The sequence below is a fragment of the Cervus elaphus genome, chromosome 12 (assembly GCF_910594005.1).
Source record: "Cervus elaphus chromosome 12, mCerEla1.1, whole genome shotgun sequence".
Lineage (NCBI taxonomy): Eukaryota > Metazoa > Chordata > Mammalia > Artiodactyla > Cervidae > Cervus > Cervus elaphus.
In genome coordinates this window covers 109311-133986 of record NC_057826.1, presented here as the reverse complement: position 1 = coordinate 133986, position 24676 = coordinate 109311, and the positions used below count along the sequence as shown (strand labels likewise).

At 43.9% G+C, this 24676-nt stretch overlaps 1 pseudogene; it reads right to left on the bottom strand.

Annotated features, from left to right (window-relative positions):
• Positions 1 to 328: 328 nt before the first annotated feature.
• LOC122704423 lies at positions 329 to 21250 on the bottom strand (annotated as a pseudogene).
• Positions 21251 to 24676: the final 3426 nt, after the last annotated feature.

Below are 24676 nucleotides of genomic sequence, written 5' to 3'. Positions count from 1 at the left end.
AACCCTCTGCTGTTTATCTACCTCCTCTCTTGTCATGAAAGTGGAAGGTCTATTTAACAAGTAATTCTGTGCTTATCACACTCTTTCTTTAAAACATTTATCATATATTTATTTATTCGGCTGCATTGTGTCTTAGTTGCAGCCTGTGGGAGCTAGTTCCCCAATCAGGTATTGAACGTGGGTCTCTGCATTGGAGTCTTGACCCCTGGACCACCTGGGAAGTCTCTCCTCATACTCCTGGGGACAGTAACGGGTCACAGGCCTCCTCTGAGGCCCCCTTAGAGCTGAGGCATGGGGTGGCTGCAGTAATCCTCCTGTGGCTAAGGTGTGGTTCGTTGGTCATGACTCACTCACACTCCCTACAAACATAGGGCTTCTCCCCTGTGTGTGTCCTCTGGTATCTGATGAGGGCGGACTTCCGACTGAAGGTTTGCCTACACTCCCCGCAAACATGGGGCTTCTCCCCTGTGTGTGTCCTCTGGTGCGTGATGAGGACGGACTTCTGACTGAAGCTTCGCCCACACTCCCTACAAACATAGGGCTTCTCCCCTGTGTGTGTCCTCTGGTGTATGATGAAATCTGACTTCTGATTGAAGCTTCGCCCACACTCCCCGCAAACATAGGGCTTCTCCCCTGTGTGTGTCCTCTGGTGTCTGATGAAATCTGACTTCTGACTGAAGCTTCGCCCACACTCCCCGCAAACATAGGGCTTCTCCCCTGTGTGTGTCCTCTCGTGTGTGCTGAGACTTGACCTCTCCTTGGAGCCTTGCCCACACTCTCGGTACATGACTCTCATATTCCCTGAGACCCCTGCCCCCGTGAGCAATGTGCCTGTGTCCTCTGGATTCAGTTTCTGGCTTGTGCTGGGCTCGTCTTTCATTCTCTCATGCACCCCAGAACCCCCCATTTGTCCTCCGGGTGAGTAGGCAGAGACCCTTGAAATCCTCTTCAGCCTTACGCTTTTCAGCAAAGGTTGGGGCCTGTCCTTGGCCTCCTGACCCTCAGGTTTGTCGCTTGGGCTGTGTGGATCTGAATATCGCTGATTTTGATTGCCTGGGCAGGGATCCTCTGGTTGGAGGAGGTCTCTTTCAGATGGTCTCAGGGGGGTCTGAGAGGGGTGACTGCGTTGGGTGTGTTGGCTGAGGAATTTCTGACTGGAGAAGGCCAGAGAGCAGGAGGCACATGGGTGGATCTTGGGCTTCGGTTCTGCTGAAAGAGGAAGCTTTTGGTCAGGTAGCTGGTTTGCCTCGGTCAGGCCCTCCCCACTAATCATCTAAGTGTTGACAGTGCACGATTTGTCTCCCATCGAGTGTGTCTTTATAGTCCACTTTTCCATTCCACTCTTATTCTCTACATCTACAGAAATCCAGGAAGTTGGTGTCAGGGGCCTTTTCTACATATCACCCAGATAGGGACCTTCCAGCAGCATCAGAGGCAGTGTCTCTCCTGATAGAGGTGGATCTGTAGGGAATTTCCCTGCGTGTAAGTGTCTGAAATGTCATGTCACAGTGGCCACAGGTATTTACCCTACTGAGGGATAAGACTTGATGACTTAGGTGAAATCTCCTGAGTGGCTCCCTCTGAGGGGCAAGGGTCTGTTAAGTTAGGAGTACCTGGCCTGGAGCTCTCTGCATATGGGAGGCAGCACAGTGGGTGGTTACAGCAGGTGTGGGTAAATCTGACTTTGTGGCTCCTTGCTCAAAGAGCAGCCTTTGTGCTGATCTCTGCAGGACGTGGGTTTGAGACTGGATGAGACCCAGCGGCCCAGGTCTCACTGACTACAGGTCTCTGACTCCTGCTGCCCAAACAGGTTCACAAATTGCTCCTGTCTCAATTTCCCATAAATCATAAAATGAAGGCATATCCTTTCTCAAGCCTCACTAGTATTCATACCTCATTTATTTCATTCAGGCTTAGTCCATTTAACATGCACTAGGAAGCCCTGTTTAAAAATACATCTCCAGCCAGATTCTTCACACCCTCATCCCAAGCATCTTCGGCCAGCCCACTCACCCCTCATGTCTAGCAATGAACTGACCTCTGAGGGGACTCCCCGCTCATGTCTCGTCCCCAAAATGAACCAAAGCATCGTCTTAGCACAGAGAACATGCCGCTTGCAGCAGAAAGCCGCGCGGTTGTTCTGTGTTACCCAGGAGGACCCCTGGGGCCTGCACGTGGACACAGGCCCTGAGGATTCCGTGTCCCGTCCAGCCTCCTTCTCTCCCTCTGTGCTTCCTCCTGCGACCCCTGGCATGGCCTCTCTTTCCAGCCCTGGGTCTGAGGCACTGGCTGCTCCCCTGCTTGGAATCCTTCCCCACGGGTGTTATCTCTGCAGAGACCCTGCCCCACCGTCCTGCACCACACCCCACCCTCTGCTCACGCTGACCCGAGGCACGTTCCCTGCGCTGGTTTTCCTCAGAGCTCCAGCCCCTGTCTGGTGTGAAGCCCCTGCTGACCCAGGGCAGTGGTTCTGTCTGTTTCGGTGCGTGGAGCCCTGTCTGGCACAGAGTGTGAACTCACATGACAACAAACTGGAACAGTAACTGAATGCACATCACTGCACATGTGTGCACCCCAATGTTCATCGCAGCACTGTTTATAATAGCCAGGACATGGAAGCAACCTAGATGCCCATCAGCAGACGAATGGATAAGGAAGCTGTGGTACATATACACCATGGAATATTAGTCAGCCATTAAGAAGAATTCATCTGAATCAGTTCTAATGAGATGGATGAAACTGGAGCCCATTATACAGAGTGAAGTAAGCCAGAAAGATAAATACCATTACAGCATACTAACACATATATATGGAATTTAGAGAGATGGTAATGATAACCCTATATGCAAAGCAGAAAAAGAGACACAGATGTACAGAACAGAATTTTGGACTCTGTGGGAGAAGGCGAGGGTGGGATGTTTCAAAAGAACAACATCGAAACATGTTTATTATCTAGGGTGAAACAGATCACCAGCCCAGGCTGGATGCATGAGACAAGTGCTCGGGCAGGGTGCACTAGGAAGACCCAGAGGGAACGGTAGAGAGTGAGGTGGGAGGGAGGATCGGGATGGGGAATACATGTAAATCCATGGCTAATTCAGGTCAATGTATGACAAAACCCACTACAATATTGTAAACTAACTAGCCTCCAATTAATAAAAGTAAATGAAATAAATAAACAAATGTAAAAAATACTAATGACTAAGGAATTCCATTTACTTTCTTTAAATAGGCAGATGTCATTCATAAATTTCCTAGTGTGACTCTTTAAATATCTTTGTCCTATAAATATTTTAAAATAAAATGTCTTTATTTTAGTGGAAAAAAAAAAAAAGAAATGGGAGGGAATAAGGAAGAAAGAGGTAAAGGGCAGAGAGCTGGTAGGTGCTAGAAAACTTGCGTTTTGCTTCTAAGGCTTTCAGAAGAAGGTGATGTTACATAGATTTTTGCATGAAATATTAAAAATTAGAACTAGCATTTTTAATATAATAATTTTTCCTAACAATCATATGACAAGAATCAAATTCTGAGGCATTTTAATTGCAACTCTACTGACTTTACACTGGATTGTCCTCTGCTTCGAAATCGGACCACGGAGGCTCCCAGGATGGGGTGGGGTGCTGGAAGAGGGCTGACACTCACCTCTCCCGGCCGCGAGCTCACTCTTCCCCCGGCTGTCCCGCTTGATGCCAAGGTCCTGACCATACTCGTCCCCATACCAGACCAGCAGCTCACAGTCCGGCCTGACCACCTGGCAGGTTCGGTAGAAGATCTGCCCGTGATACTGGAAGGCCACAGGTTCTGCTCCTCGTCGTCCCGGGCACAGTTCACATACCTGGGGGCGAGGCCGGGAAGGGGAAAGAAATCTCAGGTGGTGAGTGCCCTCCACTCTCCCACCATGCCCAGCTCCTTGCCTTCCGCCTCTGAGGCCGCCCCTCATGTGGACCTTCTGTTCACACCTTCGGCCAGGCCATGTGAATTCCCATGCTTTTCTCTCCTTACCTAATTAGCCATTTTCCAAAGCGCAGTTCCAGTCTCGTCTCCACCTGGACTGTCCTTGAGGCTGGTGACCTCCAGCTCCTCTAAACTCTGAATTAAGTTCCCTTTCATCCACAGGACTTGGTGCTCCTTGGCTAACACGCAGCCCTCAGCACTCACCCCAGCCTGCCTTCTCTCGCGAGGCTTTCTCCCATCTCCCCACGTGTATCCAGGGTCCTATTCGCTTGCCCACCCTCTCCCACAGAAACTTCGATATAGCTTGAGACACGGAACAGTAATAGTTTGTTCACTGTCTGCCTGCCCTGATGAAAGGGGAGGCCCTCAGAGAATCGCCCTGCTCAGGACCATCCTGCCCCTCATTCCTTCTGAGGCCTCAGGGCCCACTTCTCACTGGAACCAAGCCTGAGGAGGTTGTTGCCCACAAAGAGTCAAGGTCTCCTGTGTTAGGTTATCCTGGCGCTGTGTAGTTACTCAAAGATAGAAAAACTAAGGTTACTGTTCCTAAAATCAATTGGCTAATGTCTGTCTGCAGTATGTTCTCCAAAAGGACATGGGTTGTGTGATCTGCTTCAGTAACGAAGTTCACTGTTTAAACTGAAACATGAAGTGCGTGGTAAGTGTCCTTTAAGTGAGTTAAAGTGTCCCTGGTGAATCTAGACTCCTCAAGTTGTTTTCAAGTCCACCAGTTTTGTTCAGCATATAGACTTGTATCTTGACGGCACATGCCATATTTTTATTTCCTTCTTTCTAGTGTCTTTTGAAATGAAAGAGCATGATATGGAGGGAAAAGAGGAAGGAAGATGTGAAAGCTGTTGAGGGAGCCGGGTTGAGAAGGAAAGGGGCGTGGGATAGAGGGAGTCTCAATGTCTCCACACTGCAGACTCACTGCACTCACCTCATCCAGTTGGCCCAAGACGTGTCCTTTCCATCCACATACTCGTAGCAGTTCCTCCCTTTGGTGATCTGAGTGTCAGAGAAAGAGTTACAAGCTTTCCTCTTTCTTTTATTTTTTCTTGGTAGGAAGATATAGAAGAGCTATTTCCCTCTGTAGTCATTGGTGCTTTTCAGCCTTCATGGATTCACCTGCAAGTCAGACCACACGGTAAGCCCCTTACTCATCATTCCAAGTCTGATTCCTTTGCTCATTGAAGGCAAGGGCTCCACAAGGGAGGAGTCACTTCTGTGTGTCTGTACTACTGTGTTCCCACCTCTGCTCTGACCTTTAGATAGATGTCCTCTGCGTCTCTACACTCTGGTCCCACCTCTCCTCTGACATTTAGATAGAAGTCCTGAGTGTCTGTATACTGTGGTCCCACCTCTCCTCTGACCTTTAGATAGAGGTCCTGAGTGTCTGTTCACTGTGGTCCCACCTCTCCTCTGACCTTTAGATAGAGGTCCTGAGTGTCTGTACACTGTGATCCCACCTCTCCTCTGACCTTTAGATAGAGGTCCTGAGTGTCTGTACACTGTGGTCCCACCTCTCCTCTGACATTTAGATAGAGGTCCTAAGTGTCTGTACACTGTGATCCCACCTCTCCTCTGACATTTAGATAGAGGTCCTGAGTGTCTCTACACTGTGGTCCTACCTCTCCTCTGACATTTAGATAGAGGTCCTGCGTGTCTGTACACTGTGGTCCCACCTCTCCTCTGACATTTAGATAGAGGTCCTGCGTGTCTGTACACTGTGGTCCCACCTCTCCTCTGACCTTTAGAGGGAAGTCCTCTGTTGACGCCCAGTCCACACAGTACACAGGGCTGACTGTGTCATTGCCGACCATGTTATCACCATGTGGGTACTCGCATGTAGACATGAAGTACCCCCCACCACGTACAAGTGATTAGAGCCCAGAGGACAGAGAAACGGGCACTTCTCACCAGCCAGGCGTATCCACTCTTGGCGGCCTCTTCATCGTCTGTGATCTGGCCCTCGTAGGGGCCAAAGTGCAGGCCCAGCGGCAGATCGGACGCCTCGTTCCACACTCCAAGCCCAGCGTCAGGGATGCCCGACAGTCTGATGCTTAACCCAGGGGGCAGCGTGAGGGCTGAGCGGTTGGCATGCCCCTTTTCCACTGCACAGTCCTTTACAAAGGTTGGGGGCCCATGGGCTGCACAGCTGTCGATGAAGAAGTTCTGACACTCCTCACAATCTGGAGGTGAGAACAGGGATGAGAGGAGGTATAGTGATGTTGCTGGTCATAACGACCTCCTCGAAAGAACTGGGGCACTCATGGTGTTAGGGGAAGCACACTGATTGAGACTGCCCACCCTGGTCAGGCACCATAGTAACCATTTGCGTGAGTTGTTTTATGACAGGAGATCCTGATAAGGAATACGGAACTAATAAGCCAATGCCAACCAGAAGAGTTCGGGCAAGATCAAAAGGAGACACCGCATGTCTGTCCACTTCCCAGAATCCCTCTCGCTAGCATCCACCTTGGCTGAGGGGTGTGTCAGCCACCAGGGAAGACTCCGAATTAAAATGATTCACCAAAGACCACCCGGAAAATAATCCCATCACCATAAAACCTGAGACTGTGAGCCACGAGGCAGAGCAGTTCTCCTGGGTTCCCTTACCTCCTGCTCTCCGCCCAGGTGCCCTTTCCCAACAAAATCTCTTGCTTTGTTAGCATGTGTCTCCTCAGACAATTCATTTCCGAGTGTTAGACAAGAGCCCAGTTTTGGGCCCTGGAAGGGGTCCCCCTTCTTGCAACAAATGGTGATTCTGGTGGGACTCTTCTTCGCTGAGACTGATATCCTGACCACTTGGGGCACTCAGGGGCCAGCTTGCATGCCAATGGGCCAGACCCAGCAGCTGCAACTGGGACCTTTTTGTCCCTGGTCTTCTCCTGATGCGGACAACTGGCCAGAGTGCCCCGACCGGTAAGGAACAAGGGACTTTGTTGACCTCTCCCCTTCCCTCTCTCTTTCCTCTCCCTAGCCCTTTCTATCCTTCCCGATTTTCTAGTCCCCCGGTCCTGGACGCAGCAATCTGGTTGAAGGGCCTAGCTTGAGCTGAGGATTGGAGACCTATCACCTCCTCTTGGCAGAGAACTCGAATTTTCTGGTCTGGTTTCTGGTAGGGCCGGGTTCCAGTCCTCCCTTTTCTGGAAGCCCAGGGAAAAGTCCTGTAACGCCTGGGTGTCTGTAGGTGGCAGGAGACGTCTGTAAGGCCACCCCTTTTGTCCCCCTTTCCCGCCTCCTCCTCCTTCTTCTTTCAACCTGGCTTCCTTTCCTCCTTTTGAAATCTTTGAAGACATCTGAAGTTTTGTGTCTCTATGGAAGGTTTTCTGAGAGACTGTATTCTTGTATTTAAGGGAGTGTCTGATGAGGACTGCCAGGTTTGTATGTGTGTGTTTTAACTCTGTTCTGTGTTGTGATTTGTGATGGCCATTTTGCTTTGTCTGGCCACCATATAGACCTGCTGCCATTTTGTTAGAACTTGATTTTCTTTCCCTTGTGCCTTGAGACCAGGGCTCTCAGGAACACTTATCTAGACCATCTCTAACCCCTGAGACTGAGAAAGAAAGGAAGAAAGCCTTTAAAAGTGTTATTTATTTCAACTTTTTTATAAACTAGTAAATTTTATATTGTAATATCTAATTCATGACCAAACTTAGAAAATGAAGCTAGATCTTGCACTGTGTCTGTCTAAATATGTTTTAGTATGTCTTTGTCTCTGGGTAATATTTTTTAGGTTAATTTGTAAGTTAGCTCTATTTAATTGGCTTAAAAAAAGGTAAGTGCTTACAAATCAAATAATTCTAAATTAAACAATAAATTCCAGGTTTAGGTGAACTGGGAAATATTCAGTACTAAATACCTGATATTAATGTTTGTTTGTTGACCTATCTAATATAGACATGTCTTAGAGTAATTAACATCAAGTAGAATATTTTCATTGTACCTAGGTTTAATATAAGTTAAATATTATGCCTGTTACAAGTTTGTCAACAAGGAAATTACCTCGAGTGAAAAAACTTCTAAAAAATGTAAATGAGGTATGAGTTTGTATATAAACTCTATTAAGAATAATTATTCTTTAAAAATATCTGTCTACAATAGTCTCCCCAGATTGGCGTCACTTGAATTTCTAAGGGTTGTGCTAAACTAAGTATTGGAAGTCTATTAAATAATTATGTCATTTCCAAATGAAATAAGATTTTGAAACAGTTACTATTAAACACTGATTTCCTTTTACAGAAAAGCTAAAGAGATTTGGGACTATAAATTAATAATGTTTGATGCCATCCTAAAATGTTTTAAGAAAGCAAGGGTTTTAGAAATTATCACTGGTATTTATGCTCACCAATCTATAAAATGCTAATATAAAAGTTAGCTCTTGGTTGCTAAAGGAAAGCAGGAAGTGTGTTTTCAGTAAAAAAGTATGAAAAAATACTAAAAAGAGTTATGCATGATCAGAATTTTCTAAAATTGGATTACAATTAGTTAGATAAATGGATTTTGTTAGGAATGACAGGGTCATAAGAAAACTGGTTAGAGCCACTTAGGTCCAAGATGGCAGAGCTGACTTTCACTAGACCTTGAGCCTTGGTATTTGCGCCCATTGTGACATATCAACAAGCTAAATGATACACCCATCAACATTGACTAAATCTGACCAAATGTTCTAAACGCTTTTAACTGATCTTTTCAATAAAACTTCCTAGATCGAATTCTTTTGAAGTTCCTTTGACCTCTAGCTAACTTTGGGGTGCTTCAGAGGGCCCCTGAAACATCCCAAAGAGAGATATTAAACTGCGTTTATTTGGTTGGTTAAATTACATGAAAAAGATTATCAAATGAGTAATAAATCTGCTCATGTTATAATGTATGATAAAATTACTAATACAGATATCCTAGAAATTATATGGAGTTCTTAACATTTTGATATGTCTTGGTGTTCTAATTAGAAACCTGATGACTTCAGAAAAGTTAACAAAGGACTGAATGAACCAGCGAATATGCTTATAACTTATGGTTTCTATCTAAAAAAATTACAGGTTTGAATCTTGTGTTTTCCGGGAGTAAGGAAAACCTTCCTCTCAAACTAATTATGAAAATAATTTGGTAAAATTATACGTTATGAACAAAACAATTATACGTTATGAACAAAACAATTATATTTTCTCTCTATCTGACTCCTCCAGAAATTTGGAACTCTTAGGTTTCCAGTAAGTTTATCAAATGAGCTAGGAAGGTTATCTCACTAACAGGTAGAAAAATCTCAAGGAATTTTTGAGACCTTAAAAAGGGAAGAGTTCACCTAGATTTGTTAGACAAAATCTGTGATAAGCCTTTGGTGTGAGTTTCCCAGCCCTGTTTTATAGTAAAAGTTCAGTCTGAGATTCTATAAATGTTTCAGCAAAATAAAAAGTCTATAAACAATTATGGTTATATAAATCATTAGACCAAAATTAGTGAGAACAGACCTGTTTTGCAAACAAACTAGCCTTAATTTGGTTATGTTTGATAAAAATGAGGGTAACTTTAGGAAAAAAAAATAGATATTTCAAAAAATGTTAAATCTCAGTTAATGGAGGTCTGCATGTAGTAAGACTCATTTCTTAGATAGTTCTTTGCTGTTATGTGATATTAATGTAAAATTTAATTGAATTCTTAAAGAACACCCTAAGTTTGTTTCTGAAGCTTATCTCAGTAATCTATCTTTGGATGAAGATCAGATGTCTCATGACCTGCAACCAGGACTAGAAAAAGACATAATTTAGGAGACTGTCTCCAACCTGGATAGAAGGGCTTTTTATCAGGTACTCTTAACTAGCTCATGCACAATGAAACTGAAGGAAAATTAACTCTTAGATTAATTCCCACTTCCAAAGGCCCCTACACTGGATTGGTCTATAGAGAAGACAGCTGACCTGATCTCACCTTCAAATGATGCTCAAACAGGAAAAACTACACTACACCAGGATGAAAAGACAACTACATTAGAGGTAGGCAGCTTGCCCAAGATGCTGGATCTGCTTCGTATGATCATTTATAATGTTTTCTTGACTTCTTATACCTTTGCATATAAATCAAATGCTTTTCTTTCATAGGCCTGATCCTATGCTAGTTTTAGATATCAATCCGATTGTTGGGTTTGTGGCCAATTACCTGTATCTAATTCTGGGTTACCTTGGTAAATTTCTCTACTATAAGACTCTAACTGGTTGGCCCTGTAAAAATTTACTTAAAAAAAAAATTATAGTCATATTCAGGTCACTGTGATGCTACTAGACGGGATCCCCTCACTGGGCCAATTAATAATGCCTGCTCTGACTCTGGCCATAAATTTGAGCTTTTTTCTATCACTCAGGCTTAATCAGAGCAACAAGAAAAGTTTCAGCAAAAAAAAAAAAAAAAAAAAATCTCCCACAATTATGAGAAGGATTTATATAGATAACACCAGGCTATGGTAATTTAGGTTTAAAGTCTCCTCTGTGTTGGAAACAATTAAATCATACTAAGGATAATCAGTCTAGTAACACTAAAAAACTGGGCTATGTGCCTTATAGACGGTGGTGCCAATATATAATTTCCCTGAAAGATAAAGATTTGTACAGAGTAGACTAAGTCAGACGACCTGAGTTACACTGGGCTATGTGCCTTATAGATGGTGGTGCCAATGGATAATTTCCGTGCAAGATAAAGATTCGTGCAGAGTAGACTAAGTCAGACGACCTGGGATATACTGGGCTACATCTAATGGAAGCTCTTAAGTCTTACTTGTGACTTTACTAATACTGCTGGCTATGCTCTTTGTATTTCACCTGTTTTACAAAACTGCTGTTTCTTACACTGCCAAATGTGTGACTGAGGCCTCTGATAAAATAATATATAGTTCCCTATGAGATCGATGATGATAACAGTGTAACTCTAGATATGAAAAAAAGCAACAAGAGGGAATGTCTTCCTGGACCAAGAGGCTAGTAAGACAGGTGGTCCAGAGAATTTTGGATACTGTTTAATGGCCTAGTCCAGTAACAGCACATTGAGTGGCCTGTCAACAAAATCTTTGCCAAACCTGAAAATGGACATTCTCAGCACCATGGGATAAAATGGTCATGAAATGCCCCCCTCAAAATCATGGTCAAGTTTATGAGCAAAAAGGGGCTCTGCCAACTGAAGATTGACACTTGCCACTACATCTACAGAGATTAAATCACGGCCTGTGCAACTGCTGACTTTCAACAGCCCTGAAAGGAGTTCAGGGTGAAAATCAGGAATGAGGCACTCGGTGCTCTGAAAAAAACTGGCAGAACAGGCCTTCAGATAGTTAGATATTTTCAAGAGATTTTATGAGTCCCAATTCTTGCATCTTCTCATACCTAGAGAAACACTGACGTCAGTAATGGTGCCATCTGCTTTGGCTATTAAGGAAAAATTTACAACTAAAAGTCGAAATAGAGTACTCAGCTATGGTTCAGACATCCTGGAAAATAACCAGGTGTTACTATGGGTGTAATTTCAGATTAGACGTTATATTGCTAAACACTTGACTTTTCTGAGTCGTGTCAGGCTTAGATGCCACCATTCTCAAAACAATGTCTGCTGGATGCTAATAACTTCTACCTTACTTTTTATAAAACTAGACAACTGGCCACCTGGCTAAAAGTCTCCATGAAGTGCCAGGACTAGACTGGGTTTCAGGCCTATTCTTAAAAAAAAGAGATTTATTTTGTCTATTAAAATTCCAGTTATCCCTCCTCCAGCTACTACTAATTGGGTCTGTTACAACAAAATGGCAGACCAAGAGATTGAGATTTTAATCATACAAGGCTCAGATCTAGGACTTAGAACTCAGGAATACTTCCAATTCAGTGTCTCTTCTCCAAGCTGAGGCAGTCCTATGCCCCATTTTGACAAAAACTTATCACAGTCATAGTTGCCCTGTTCCCTAAATTAAAACTGAGCAGGACTCTGTGGGTGGTGACTCTGAAGTACAGATCTGCTGTGTGTTCCCCATTTCTTATCTGTAAGATATAGGCTTCATTCAGCCTCCTTGACCTTCCCTGAGTTCCAAAGGGTGGATTCAAACGATTGCAAATCAGGGAAGGGAGAGAATACAGAAACAGGAGAAACAATCAAATGGTGGTACAGCCTTGAGACAGGGTCCTGGTTCCTACTCAAAGAAATACGCATAACAATGTCTTTTGAGTTCTTCTACAGGACTGGAGCCACCACCCAGGTGGAAGATGGTAACTTCAGACTAAACACAAGATTCCTGGAGCACAGCTCTGTTCCTTCACCACCAGCCAAGCAAAAAAAAAAAAAAAAAAAAAAAAAGTCACAAACCCTGCAGCCCTCACTCCAAATGTTGCCTCCTATTTCTGGGGACCAGTGATGACCATCCTGTAAGGTCTCCTGTTTGGCCCCTGTCTATTTCATCTCTGAGAGGCGCCAACAGTTTCAAACTAAATTGCTGTTATTACAAGCGTAAAAGCTGGTTTCAGATATAGAACACCCCAACTTAGATCAGGTAGAGAGAGACTTCTGCTCTGCTAGGCAGGCCCATGCCCAGGCACAGCAGGAAAAATTTACAGAAGAAAGAGACCTCCGCCCCAATTCCCAAGAAGCATCTTGAGTATAAAGTCTCTCAGGGGGGAGTTGTTAGGGGAAGCACACTGATTGAAACTGCCCACCCTGGCCAGGCACCATAGTAACCATTTGCATGAGTTGTTTTATGACAGGAGATCCTGATAAGGAATACAGAACTAATAAGCCACCACCAACCGGAAGAGTTCGGGAAAGGTCAAAAGGAGACACCGCATGTCTGTCCACTTCCCAGAATCCCTCTCGCTAGCATCCATCCTGGCTGAGAGATTCGTGTGCCACCAGGAAAGACTCTGAATTAAAATGATTTGCCAAAGACCACCCGGAAAATAATCCCATCACCATAAAACCTGAGACTGTGAGCCACGAGGCAGAGCAGTTCTCCTGGGTTCTCTTACCTACTGCTCTCCACCCGGGAGCCCTTCCCAATAAAATCTCTCGCTTTGTCAGCATGTGTCTCCTCGGACAATTCATTTCTGAGTGTTACACAAGAGCCCAGTTTTGGGCCCTGGAAGGGGTCCCCCTTCCTGCAACAATGGCATTTGGCCTCGATCCTGCACCCCAAGTCATAGTGGAAGGGGATGGCCGGGGGACCAAATGGTGAGGTGAGGTTAGTGGACCAAGGCCTCATAGCCCCTTCTCCGTGAGCGGGCCAGCGGGGTCACTCACAGAGGTAGTCGTCATCCTGGGGCTCGCTGACCTCTTGGTACACGTGACCCTTTCTTTCTCGCAGACTGTACCTCTTCACTCCAGTCTCCTTTTCTCTGAGTTCTAAGATGGAGAACAGAAGCTAAGAAGGCTGGTGGGGTCTGGAGAATTAGTCCCTGTTTTATCAGAAAGTGTGAGATCTCCTACCTGTCCATCTATACATTTTGCTAAAACTTTCTTACGTGTATTTTTCAAACTTTTACTTTCGTAATTTTATGCTTTATTGTTCCATTATTTATTTCTTGGCCACGCTGCATGGCTTGTGGATCTTAGTTCCCTGACCAGGAATGGAACCCACACCTCCTGCAGTGGAAGTGTGAAGCCTTAACCACTTCACCACCAGGAAGTCCCTTCTCTATACTTTTTTTAATTTACCTTTAACTACTGGTTCAGGAGACTGAGGCTCCACTGACCACAGATGCCCAGTTCAGTGATAGCTTCCTGCACTTCCCGTTAGTAGGCTTAACTTCCGAACCTTCTTACTTAGGAAATAGTTCACCGACACATCTACTCAGAAAATATATGTTAAGGGCACATGACACGTAAGGCACTGAGCAGAGGTCTGGGCATAAACACTAACAAAGCTCGGTTCCCATTATCACAGCTGGATTTATTGAACTACTTTTAGGTGTCAGATTTTGCATTTAATGTAAGGCTTTCAAGCACTGTATGAGTTATGTATCCTTATCTTCACTTTACAGACAGCAATCAGGACTTCCGAAAATGTATAAGATTTTCCCAAGGCCCCAGTGACAACTTCATGTCTCAGATCAGTCCAGCTTGAACCCCCGCTTACCCAAAGTCCATGCCACACACCTAGGCCATACTTATTAGTTTTTTCTACAGGGATTATAGGAACTAATTAGAGGAACTCCCCAAATTTTCTCTTACCGACTTTTTGTCTGGGTTGCTGTCCAGGGGTCCTTGCTTTTCTGTGATGGGGCACTGGTTTCTGAGCCTGCTTGGAGCCACTTGTTTTCAGCAATTTTGCTGCTCCCGGCAATTCCTTCAAACTAGATTCCTTACTTAATGGTTCCCTGGACATTCTCTTCCATGTGAGTAAAAGACAACATGCAGTTCTTTAGTTCTTTAGGACTTTATGAAGTGTTTTCACATGCATGACTTTAGTTAATACTTTGACAATTCTTGGAAATACCTGATTTGGCGGGGGGCGGGGGGGGGGGGGTCTGAACACTGGACTGTAACAAAAGGACCTAGGTGGATAGTGAATCAAAACTAGAATTCATATCTTAAGGTTCTTCCCCTGCAATTTTCTGCATAAAAGTGAGAGCAAGGCAGGGAGAATAGCTGGAGGCCAGGGAAAAAGAGGCTAAGGGCTCGTAGAGAGATCCGGGGGGTTTCTATTAATTAGTGGTCCTTTGATGGATGAGGAAGTATGGAAAATTACAGAGGGGACAAACCACATCTAGAAAATAAGGTGACAATGCAAGGAGATTAAGAAGAGAAAAGACGATCGGCAGAAACACATTTAGACAATAAAGAAAATGAGGTGAAAGTTGCAGGTTGCCATGTCCTACAGACAATGTTTGGAATTAAAGTAGCGGGTCTCATCAGTTCTCCTTGAACAAGGCTGTATGACTAGCTGGTTCTACTCATTTTCCTGATCCATTCATTGGTATATAGGCTAATTCTTAATATTATAGTGGACATGAAATTTAATAACCTTCACCAAATTGTTGTGTGAGCTATTTAATACAGTAAGAACGTGAGCGTACATCCCTGGTATCAATTTATTCCCTAAACTGCATCTATATTTGAAGCCTAGCTCACAGATACTATCTTCAGCATCCTTTGACCATTCTACTCCTAGATGAATGCTTAAATGTGGAGTCACTCATTCACAAAACATTCAGGGTCCCTCAGGGGCTTTGAGCTGGGCCTGGACTTCTGAGAATGAATGGGTGTGGGCTAGTCTCTCAAAGCTCACAACACAGGGGCAGGCTAAACACATGATTCCAAACAGGAGAGTTGCCTATTAGAGCTCAGAGGAGGAGCTGTTACTCCTCCTGCAAGAATGAGCATTTGAAATGATGCCCAGATGATGAGTTTCTACTCAAAATCAGGTAATCTATGTGAAGTCCTTCTGTTATTTTCTTATTTGTTGCTTTTCACTCATAAACCTGAGGTTCTCAGGGTTGCGAGTTGCTTCCTCTTATTGGAGTGGGAGGCTCTGAGGTAGGGATCCTGTCTCCTTCTTCATCTTGGACTGTCCACTCTACAAACTGCCCAACATGTCCTTAAGCTTCTCTTAGTCAGATGTCTTAGCATATCCCTCCCTAGCACAGCACAAAAGAACTGAGGTTGAAAGCATCTCTCAGATGAATGATATAAAGATGTATGAATAAGCTTCATAGAACCATGGAAGTTTTAATCAGTTTGTAAGGGGTTTAGAGAAAGTGCTTTGGTTTAGATTGCACTACCAGTGATACTGTGATCTCAGGCCTATAATCAAACTTTTTTACCTCATTTTTTGAATCTATAATGGTGATAGCTATACCTACTTATAGGTACTGTAGGATTGATTTAAGGTTTATGTAAGTTTATTCACATATAATGCTTAAAGTCTGAAATATTATGAAAATAATGTAACAACAGAACCGCCTACTACTGCTGTTGTTCTTACTAACTGTAAAGGTGGTGATGATATCAGACAGTGTGCTAAAGATCCAGGACAGGAAGGCAGCCGTCTCCAGGATCTCTGTGTTTCCTCCTATTCTCACCTGTGACTGGATCCATGAGGAGGATATTTTGGCAACAGGATTTGGGAAATACTCACCTTCTGGTGTTTACTGTGCTTCACTCTGAAGGCCATCGAGGAAGGTTTACCTAAAAAATGATGAGAATCAGTGTTTTGGTTGGGAAATGTTTCCAAACTCTGGGAAATCTAATTAAGGATACATAATTCTAAGCCAGAGAGTGACAAAGACAATGATTACAAAAGAAGGAATGGAAGATGCTTTCTGTATCATCAACTTCTGTGTTTCCACTGGGAGCATTACATAATTTTCTTAAAATTAAAAAAAAAAAAAATGAAACTTCATCTGTGCCTCATCTGATGTTCCGTAGAGTATCTAATAAATTTACTAGTCGTTCATGACAATAGTACTCAACAATGTAGAAATAGGAGGAAGTGACTGCAATATAATAAATGTCATATATTGAAAGTCTACCTCTAACATCATAGTCATCAGTGAAAAAGATCAAGAAAAAAAGGCAAGGATGCCTGTTATCAACATTTCTGTTCACCATAATATTAGAAGTCCTAGCCAGGGTTTTAGGTTAGAAATGGAAACAAAAGGCTTCCATTTGGAAAGAAAGAAGTAAAATTATGTCTATTCACAGGGGCATGGTTTTATGTGCAGAAAAATCTTTAAATCCACACACACAAAAATCCTGCACAGAAAGTTGCATGGTACAAAATCAACATTCAAATATCTTTCCATGCATGAAGAATGACCATTCCACAAAGGAAAATAAGAAAACAACCCTTTTATTGTTTATTTTTTTAAGCTACAGTCAAGAGTTAAATTTAAAAAAAAATATTCATTTTTATTTATTTGTTTGTGCCAGGTCTTTGTTGTGGCATGTGGGATCTAGTTCCCTGACTAGGGACTGAACCCAACTTCTCTGCACTGGGAGTGTGGAGTCTTAGACACTGGACAAAGAATCTTGTTTGTAATAGCATTGAAAAAAATGAAGTAATTAGGAATAAACTTAAGGAGATGAAAGACTTTCATGTTGAAAACTACAAAGTATTGCAGAAAGGAATCTGACATAAATAAATAGATAGGTGTCTCGTGTTTATGGATTTGGAGGCTTAATATTATTAAGCTGTTCATACTACCCAAAGCAATTTAAAGATTCAAAGCAATTCCTAATAAAATCCGCATGGAATATTTTTCAGGTATAGAAAATCCATCCAACGGTTAACACGGAATCTCAGAGCACCCCAAATAGGCAAAGAATCATAGAAAGAACAGCAAAGCTGGAGGCCTATGATTTTAGAACATACTACAAAGGTACAGGAACAAAAAGACTGTGGATTTGGCAAAAAATGTGTGCTTAGTCACTCAGTCTTCTTGACTTTTTATGACCTTTTGGACTGTAGCCCACCAGGCTCCTCTGTCCAGGGGATTTCTCAGGCAAGAATACTGGACAGGGTTGCCATTTCCTTCTCCAGGGGATCTTCTTAACCCATGGAGTGAACCCGCATCTCCTGTGTCTCCTGCACTGAAGGCAGATTCTTCACCTGCTGAGCCACTGAGGAAGCTGGCTGGCATAAAGACAGATATGTCAATCAATGGAACAGTATAGACAGCCAGAAATAAACTCTTGGATTCATGGTCTAATGATCTTCATCTAGGGTGTCAAGATAATGGGGAAAGTTTAATCCCTGTAATGAATGGTGCTGGGGAAACAAAATAACCATATGCAAAATAATGAACATCTTACATCTTGAAGAAAAATCAACTCAGAATGGATTAAAGACCTAAATGCAAGACTTGATAAGACTCTTAGAAGAAAACAAGGGTAAAGCTTCATGACACTGAATCAGCAGTGATTTCTTAGATATGGTACCAGGTGCACAAGTATTAGTAACAAAGTACAAATAGACAAATGAGATTAATCTTAAAATCTCTGTGCAGCAAAGGACACTGAACAGTGTTGAAAATTTCACCTACAGGATGGTAGAAAATATTTGTAAAATATGCATCTGATAAGGGGTTACTAAGCATACACCAGTATGAAGGCTACCTATAAGCCAGGAAGAGAAACTGATTGACCATGATGGCACCTTGATATCAAATTTCCATGTTCCAGCATTGTAAGAAAACAAATTTGTGTGGTTTAAGGAATGCAGTCTGTTTTGTTATGGCAGTGTGAGGTGACTAACCGTGAGAGAAGGAATTGAATAGACATTTCTCCAGAGAAAATACACAAATGGCCAACAAACATATGAAAAGATGCTCAATATTACTAATCAATAGGGAAATACAAACTGAAACCTTCTGTGATGGGCAATATGTATAAGAAGACAATAGCAAGTTTGGTAAGGATATGGATAAATTGGAACCCTTATACACTACAGTTGGCAATGTAAAATGTTGCAAGCTTTCTAGAAAACAGTCTGGAGTTTCCACAGAAAATTAGAACTGCTATATGATCTAGCAATCCCACTCAAGAGTGTGTTTCCATAAAGAATTGAAAGCAAGATATTGACTAAATAGTGGGCACATGTATGGTCACTGCCGCATTATTCCCAATGGGCAAGATGTGTAAGCAATCTAAATGTTCATTGGTGGATAAAAGATAAAGATTATATATAAGATATATGTTATAGCTATTACATCCACATGCACACAACGGAATGTTTTGAGGCCTTAAAAAAGAATTCTGTCATATGCTGCGTCATGGATGGGCCTTGATGATATTATACTAAGTGAAATGAACCAATCAAAAAAGACAAATATTGCCCGATTCCACTTCTATGAGGTGTCTAAATTAATCAAATCCATGGAAACAGAAAATACAACCGTGGTTGCCAAGGGCTGTGAGGAGGAAGGATTGGAGAATTGTTACTCAGTGGGTTAGGGCTTCAGTCACGCAAGATGTAACATTTCTACAGATTTGTGGTACAGCAATGTGGATATATATCCCCGGTGTCTCAGTGGTAAAAAATCCACCTGCAATGCAGGAGATGCAACAGATGCAGGCCCAATCCCTGGGTTGGGAAGATCACCTGGAGGAGGAGATGGCAACCCACTCCAGGATTCTTGCCTAGAGAATCCCATGGACAGAGGAGCCTGGTGGGCTACAGTCTATGGGTACGCAGAGTCAGACATGACTGAAAGATTAGCACTATGGCCACTAACACTAATGTGCACATAGTTAGCAACAGTGTGCTATACACTCAGAAATTGTTGAAAAGGTAAATAAAGACATGCAGGCGTATGGTGCACCGAGGCATATGTATTCCCTGTGAAGAATCTCTCCTTATGTCAAAACCTTTGCAGACAACCAAATGTTTGGTTTTCATGTCCATTTCCCTAGTTTTAATAGCCTCAGGGAACAGAGGGACTTCCCTGGTGCACAGTGGATGAGAATCTGCCTGCCAATGAAGAGGACACAGGTTTGATGGCTGGTCCAGGAAGATTCCACTTTCTGCGGGGCAACTAAGCCTGTGTGTCCCAAACTACAGAGCCTGCACATGCTCTGCAATGAGAAGACACTCACTGCAACCAGAGAAACCCATGGACAGCAACAAAGACCCAGTGCAGCCAAACCTAAATAAATAATTTTTAAAAATCTGGGAGAACAGAAATCCACAGATGGAGAATCATAGAACTATCTAAATTGTTTTCTCCAGTCTAGGCAGATTAACTCTTCTAAACTCTTTGAGCAGCTGAAGAGGAAGTGAGTGCTCACTTATATTTTATAAAAAGTGTACTTCATTTTATTTACCTGATGCCATCTCTGGTCAGTGAAATGTGGGAAAGATCATGGAGAATAAATAGTTCTCTCCAATCCTTTCCCAGAATCAAAATATAGAATTAGTTTAACATTAGGGTAAGAAGATCATGGGTTTTGTTTTATATACATACATAAATAATGTATCTTAATATAATATGTTAATTATATCCTTTGCAAAGAGATTTAATCCAATAAACAATGAGATTAGTATTAAATCTGTTTGGTGAATTTATTTCTAAGGTTTCTTTAACTGCCTTTCACTAAGAATGTTTAGCAAAATTAATTCTTTTTTAAAAAGAATGATAAATTTTAACCATAAAACTTTTGAGAATTACACTGGAAAACCTATACATTCATCTTCATTCAGGCTTATGTAAATATTTGGCCACAACCACTTCAGAATGCTGAAATTTATGTTTTCCTTGCTAATGGCTGAGATGAAGTTGAGACCTAAGCCCAGGCTGCTTTCAGGAAGACACCTCCAAATCCTCCTGGCCTCTCACCTTCCTGCCTTGGTGTCCATTCTTCATCAGAATCTTCAGTGTCATCTACCTGAGGTTTGATGACCTGTCTGCGGTTATGCATGAAATCCGGTCAAGTGGCTCTGAAACCTGGAAACAAGCAAAATATTTGTCCTAAGAAGGAGAAACAAAGCACAGAAGCAATGGAAAGTGTCACAAAGTAAGGGAATCAGTGGGATGGGCTGGGGGAATCTAGAATAATGCAAGAGGGTCAACCTCCCGCTGGTACAGAACTGTAAACATTTCCTCCAGTTTAGTCTCCACAGAAAAGGGAACTGTGAGCAGATGAAGCCACCTAAGAGCGGGCCAAGTGAACACTGAGGGTGAAGACCTGCTTCATGTCTCCCAGGCTCACAGGCACCCAGCACTTCCTCTTACCTATAGCAATCAGCGCTTCGTAGTTTCTTTTCACATTCCTATATCGGATTTTTTCCCATTCTCCCATCTCTTCCCATTGTTCCTTGGAGAAGTATACGGAGATGTCTTTGAAAGCATCTTTGGCCTAAGGAACATAATAGATTTCATCAGTGATTTACTAATCTAAGTTAGACCTTAGAGCTGGGCCTTCTCCTCCACCTTTTGTGCAGGGAGTAGCCTGAAGCTACTTGATGGTCTGTGTGAGACAGGGATGAAGACTTTCCTTCCCGACTGTGTCCTGCTTACCTGAACAAACACTGAGCATTTTCCTAACTCTCCCTGGACTCTGAGCAGTTGACGAAGCTAGTGTCCTGTTTTGTCCCACTTCACCCCCCCATCTCAGACAGGACCAGGCATTCCCATCCTGTGTACAGTCACAGGGAAGTTCACTCAGCTGCCCAGGCAAGCAGTCTGTGGTGCTTCAGGGGCCAGCGCCGTGTCCTTCCTATAGAGCTGGCTTAGAGCCCAACTTTGCCGCCTCCACCTCTCACCGTAGGCTTCCACTCTGTTCTCCCGGCATCTCCCTCAGTGCTCTCCTCTGGAGACCTGTTCGGCCTCATGGCCATTGGAGTGCTCAAGGCCAAGGTGCCTGTGGAAGAAGAAGGTGCTGAGATAGCCCAGACCAGTGTCCAGAGCCTGGTCTGTCTGCCTTGGGTGGAGTGTCCAGGGCAGGAAGGTGAGGGGAAAGTCAGGGTGAGGGTATTGGTGGGATGGATGGATCCTGACTAGATATGACAGATCAGCCTAATGTGAACTAGATTTGGTTTCTTTGGTTCCCCTACAATTCAGCCCCTCTGAGGGAAGGCACTGGGAGGGAAGTGTCTGTGGGTGACGGAGGGATTCTTGAGGAGACCCGGAAACCCCTAACTGCTGGACTGGGGTCAGGCTGAAATTAGGGCTCTGTTCCAGTGCAGCAGAGGGAATGTTTCTCCAATAAGGGTTTTGAGGATCTCCTCCTGGACACTCAGAAAAATCGGGGCATAACGTAGGTCCTACGTCTAAGGGAGAAGTCGCTCGGCTTGAGGAGATCTGGGTCCCACGGGCTGAAGTAACTAGGGTCCTCAGACAGAGGGGACTGGGGATCTTTTGGCTGATGTAGAATGTGCAGGGTGAGAAACCTTGGGATCTGTGAGGCTGAGGAAATCGGGGGTTTCTTATTAAGGGACTTTAAGTCTCTGACAGGCAGGACAATTAGGGTCTTGAGGAGGAAGTTTTAAGAGCTCCCAGGCGGAGGGATTCAGGGTCTGTGAGGTTGAGGAAATTTGGTATCTCTGCGGGTGGTATTTTTAGGGTGCCTCAGGCTGAGGGGAACTGGGCTTAATCTAGGTATTTGAGGGTCGCAGCACTAAGAGGTTTGGTGTTTCTGTGGGTGAAGGGACTTGTAATCCCTGAAGCTGACGAGACCAAGCCCCCTTCAGAATAGGACTCAGGTTACTCAAAGTTGACAGGATTTCGGACCTCCCACCCTGGAATTTGAAGCCATCAGGCTAAGGGTTTATGAGGGCTGGGCAGGGCGCGTTCCCGTCAGCCTCCCCGCTGTCCTGCCGCGCTGCCCACCGTGTCCCCAGGAGAGCTAGAGGTTAAGCGAAGTCCAGTCCTTCTGAGCTGAGGTGAAGTGAAGGGCCAGCAGCCGGCCTGTACCCTGTCAGGCACAAGCGACCAATCTGCGTTGTGACTGAGGCAGTCTGGCCAATAGGCGCCCGGAGGGTGCGGAGCTCGATGGATGCCCCGCCCCACCGCTCGGGGATTGGCTGCTCTGTGGGTGTGTCTGTCAAGCCTCCAGTGCGCAGGCGCAGTTTGGCTGGTTTGTTTGTTTTCATGCATGACCTCTTAGGCCTGGATCCTCAAGCGGCGGGTGGTCCTCAGACTGAATGTTTCTTTCCAGTGCCCTCAACTGGTATATCGGCTCCACCAGACTGTAACCGTGCTCCCGGAGTTTATCCTAGGAACACCTGTGCCCTACCTTATCAAATCCAGTTTAGTCAAGAACTCTTATGTGGTGAGTACTGCATTATTCAAGGGAAACGGTGTAATTAACTGCATTCTGATGAGACACAAGATAAACACCGTGTGGTCAAAGATTTAAACACAACGCATGGAATAAGGATGTTAGAAAAAACTTGGAGGATTTTTAACCCTAAAGTAGAAGTGGCACTGATGAGCCATCTGTATATTTAATGTAGGTATGAGAAGCCTTCAGAAATGAGGTATAAATAAAACCTCAAAGCCTTGCAAGTGTTTTCTGTAAGCCGAGGCATCGATCTGGAGGACTGTGGATCCACTGAGCTGAGTTTGCCTGACACCTACTGGCTTCACAAGATAAAATGGGGACACTGTTTCTGGCCCTTAGGTAGCTTTGCTCACAGAAAATTAATGTGATTTCTATGTATTGGAAGCAAAGCGACTGACTGTAGAATTAGTGTCAAGTGGTGTTTGGGAGTCTGGATGGAGAAATGTTACCAGAAAAGCGAGTTTACCTCTTGGTGGGTGTAGAGCCAGAAGGTGCAACCCAGCCAAAGCTCATGGGAAGGAAAAGTGTATTACTTGCAGAACTGTGGAGAACACCATGGAGCTTTCCAGAGCAGTGTCTCTGTAAACCACAAAGTTGGGTAAGCTTTAATCTATGAGTACAGGCATGTTCCGGCTTCTGTGATGACTCAGATGGTCAACAATCTCTGCATAGCAGAAGACCCGGGTTCAACCCATAAGTGTGGAAGATCCCAAGAGGAGGGCGGGGCAGTCCACTCCAGTATTCTTGCCTGGAGAATCCCATGGACAGAGGAGGCTGGTGGTCCATGGGGTTGCAAAGATTCAGACATGAGTGAATGACTAACAGTTTAACTTACAGGCATCTTCATTAAGGGTCTTGGGCTGTGGGAGACTCCAAGCTTCAGTTGATTGAAGTCTTGAGAGTCAGAACCAGTCATCATCAGCATCCCTTACATTCCAGCTGGTCTGGTATACATATAGATATCTATTCTTGATATAGATATAGATATCTATTCTTCTTCATATTCTTTCCCCTTATCAGTTCAATTCAGTCTCTGAATCACGTCTGACTCTTTGCAGCCCCATGGATTGTAGCACGCCAGGCCTACCTGTCTATTTGTAACTCCCGGAGTTTACCCAAACTCGTGTCCATTGAGTCGGTGATGCCATCCAACCATCTCATCCTCTGTTGTCCCCTTCCTCCTGCCCTCAATCTTTCTCAGCATCAGGGTACTTTGAAATGAGTCAGCACTTCACATCAGGTGGCCAAAGCATTGGACTTTCAGCTTCAACATCAGTCTTTCCAATGAACACTCAGGTCTGATTTCATTTAGAATGGACTGGTTGGATCCCCTTGCAGTCCAAGGGACTCTCGAGTCTTCTCCAACACCACAGTTCAAAAGCATCCATTCTTCAGCACTCAGTTTTCTTTATATTCCAACTATCCCATCCATACATGACCACTGGAAAAAACATTGCCTAGACTAGACAGACCTTTGTTAGCAAATAACATCTCTGCTTTTTAATATACTGTCTAGGTTGGTAATAACTTTTCTTCCAAGTAGTAAGTGTCTTTTAATTTCATGGCTGCAGTCACCATCTGCAGTGATTTGGGAGCCCCCCAAAATAAAGTCAGCCACTGTTTCCCCATCTATTTGCCATGAAGTGATGGGACCAGATGCCATGATCTTAGTTTTCTGAATGTTGAGCTTTAAGCCAACATTTTCATTCTCTTCTTTCACTTTCATCAGGAGGCTCTTTAGTTCTTCTTCACTTTCTTCCATAAGGGTTGTGCCATCTGCATTGCTGATATTTCTCCCAGCAATCTTGAATTTAGCTTGTGCTTCATCCAGCGTGGTATTTCTCATGATGTACTCTGCATAGAAGTAAATAAGCAGGGTTACAATATATAGCCTTGATATGCTCCTTTCCCAATTTGGAACCAGTCTGCTGTTCCATGTCTGGTTCTGACTGTTGCTTCTTGACCTGCATACAGA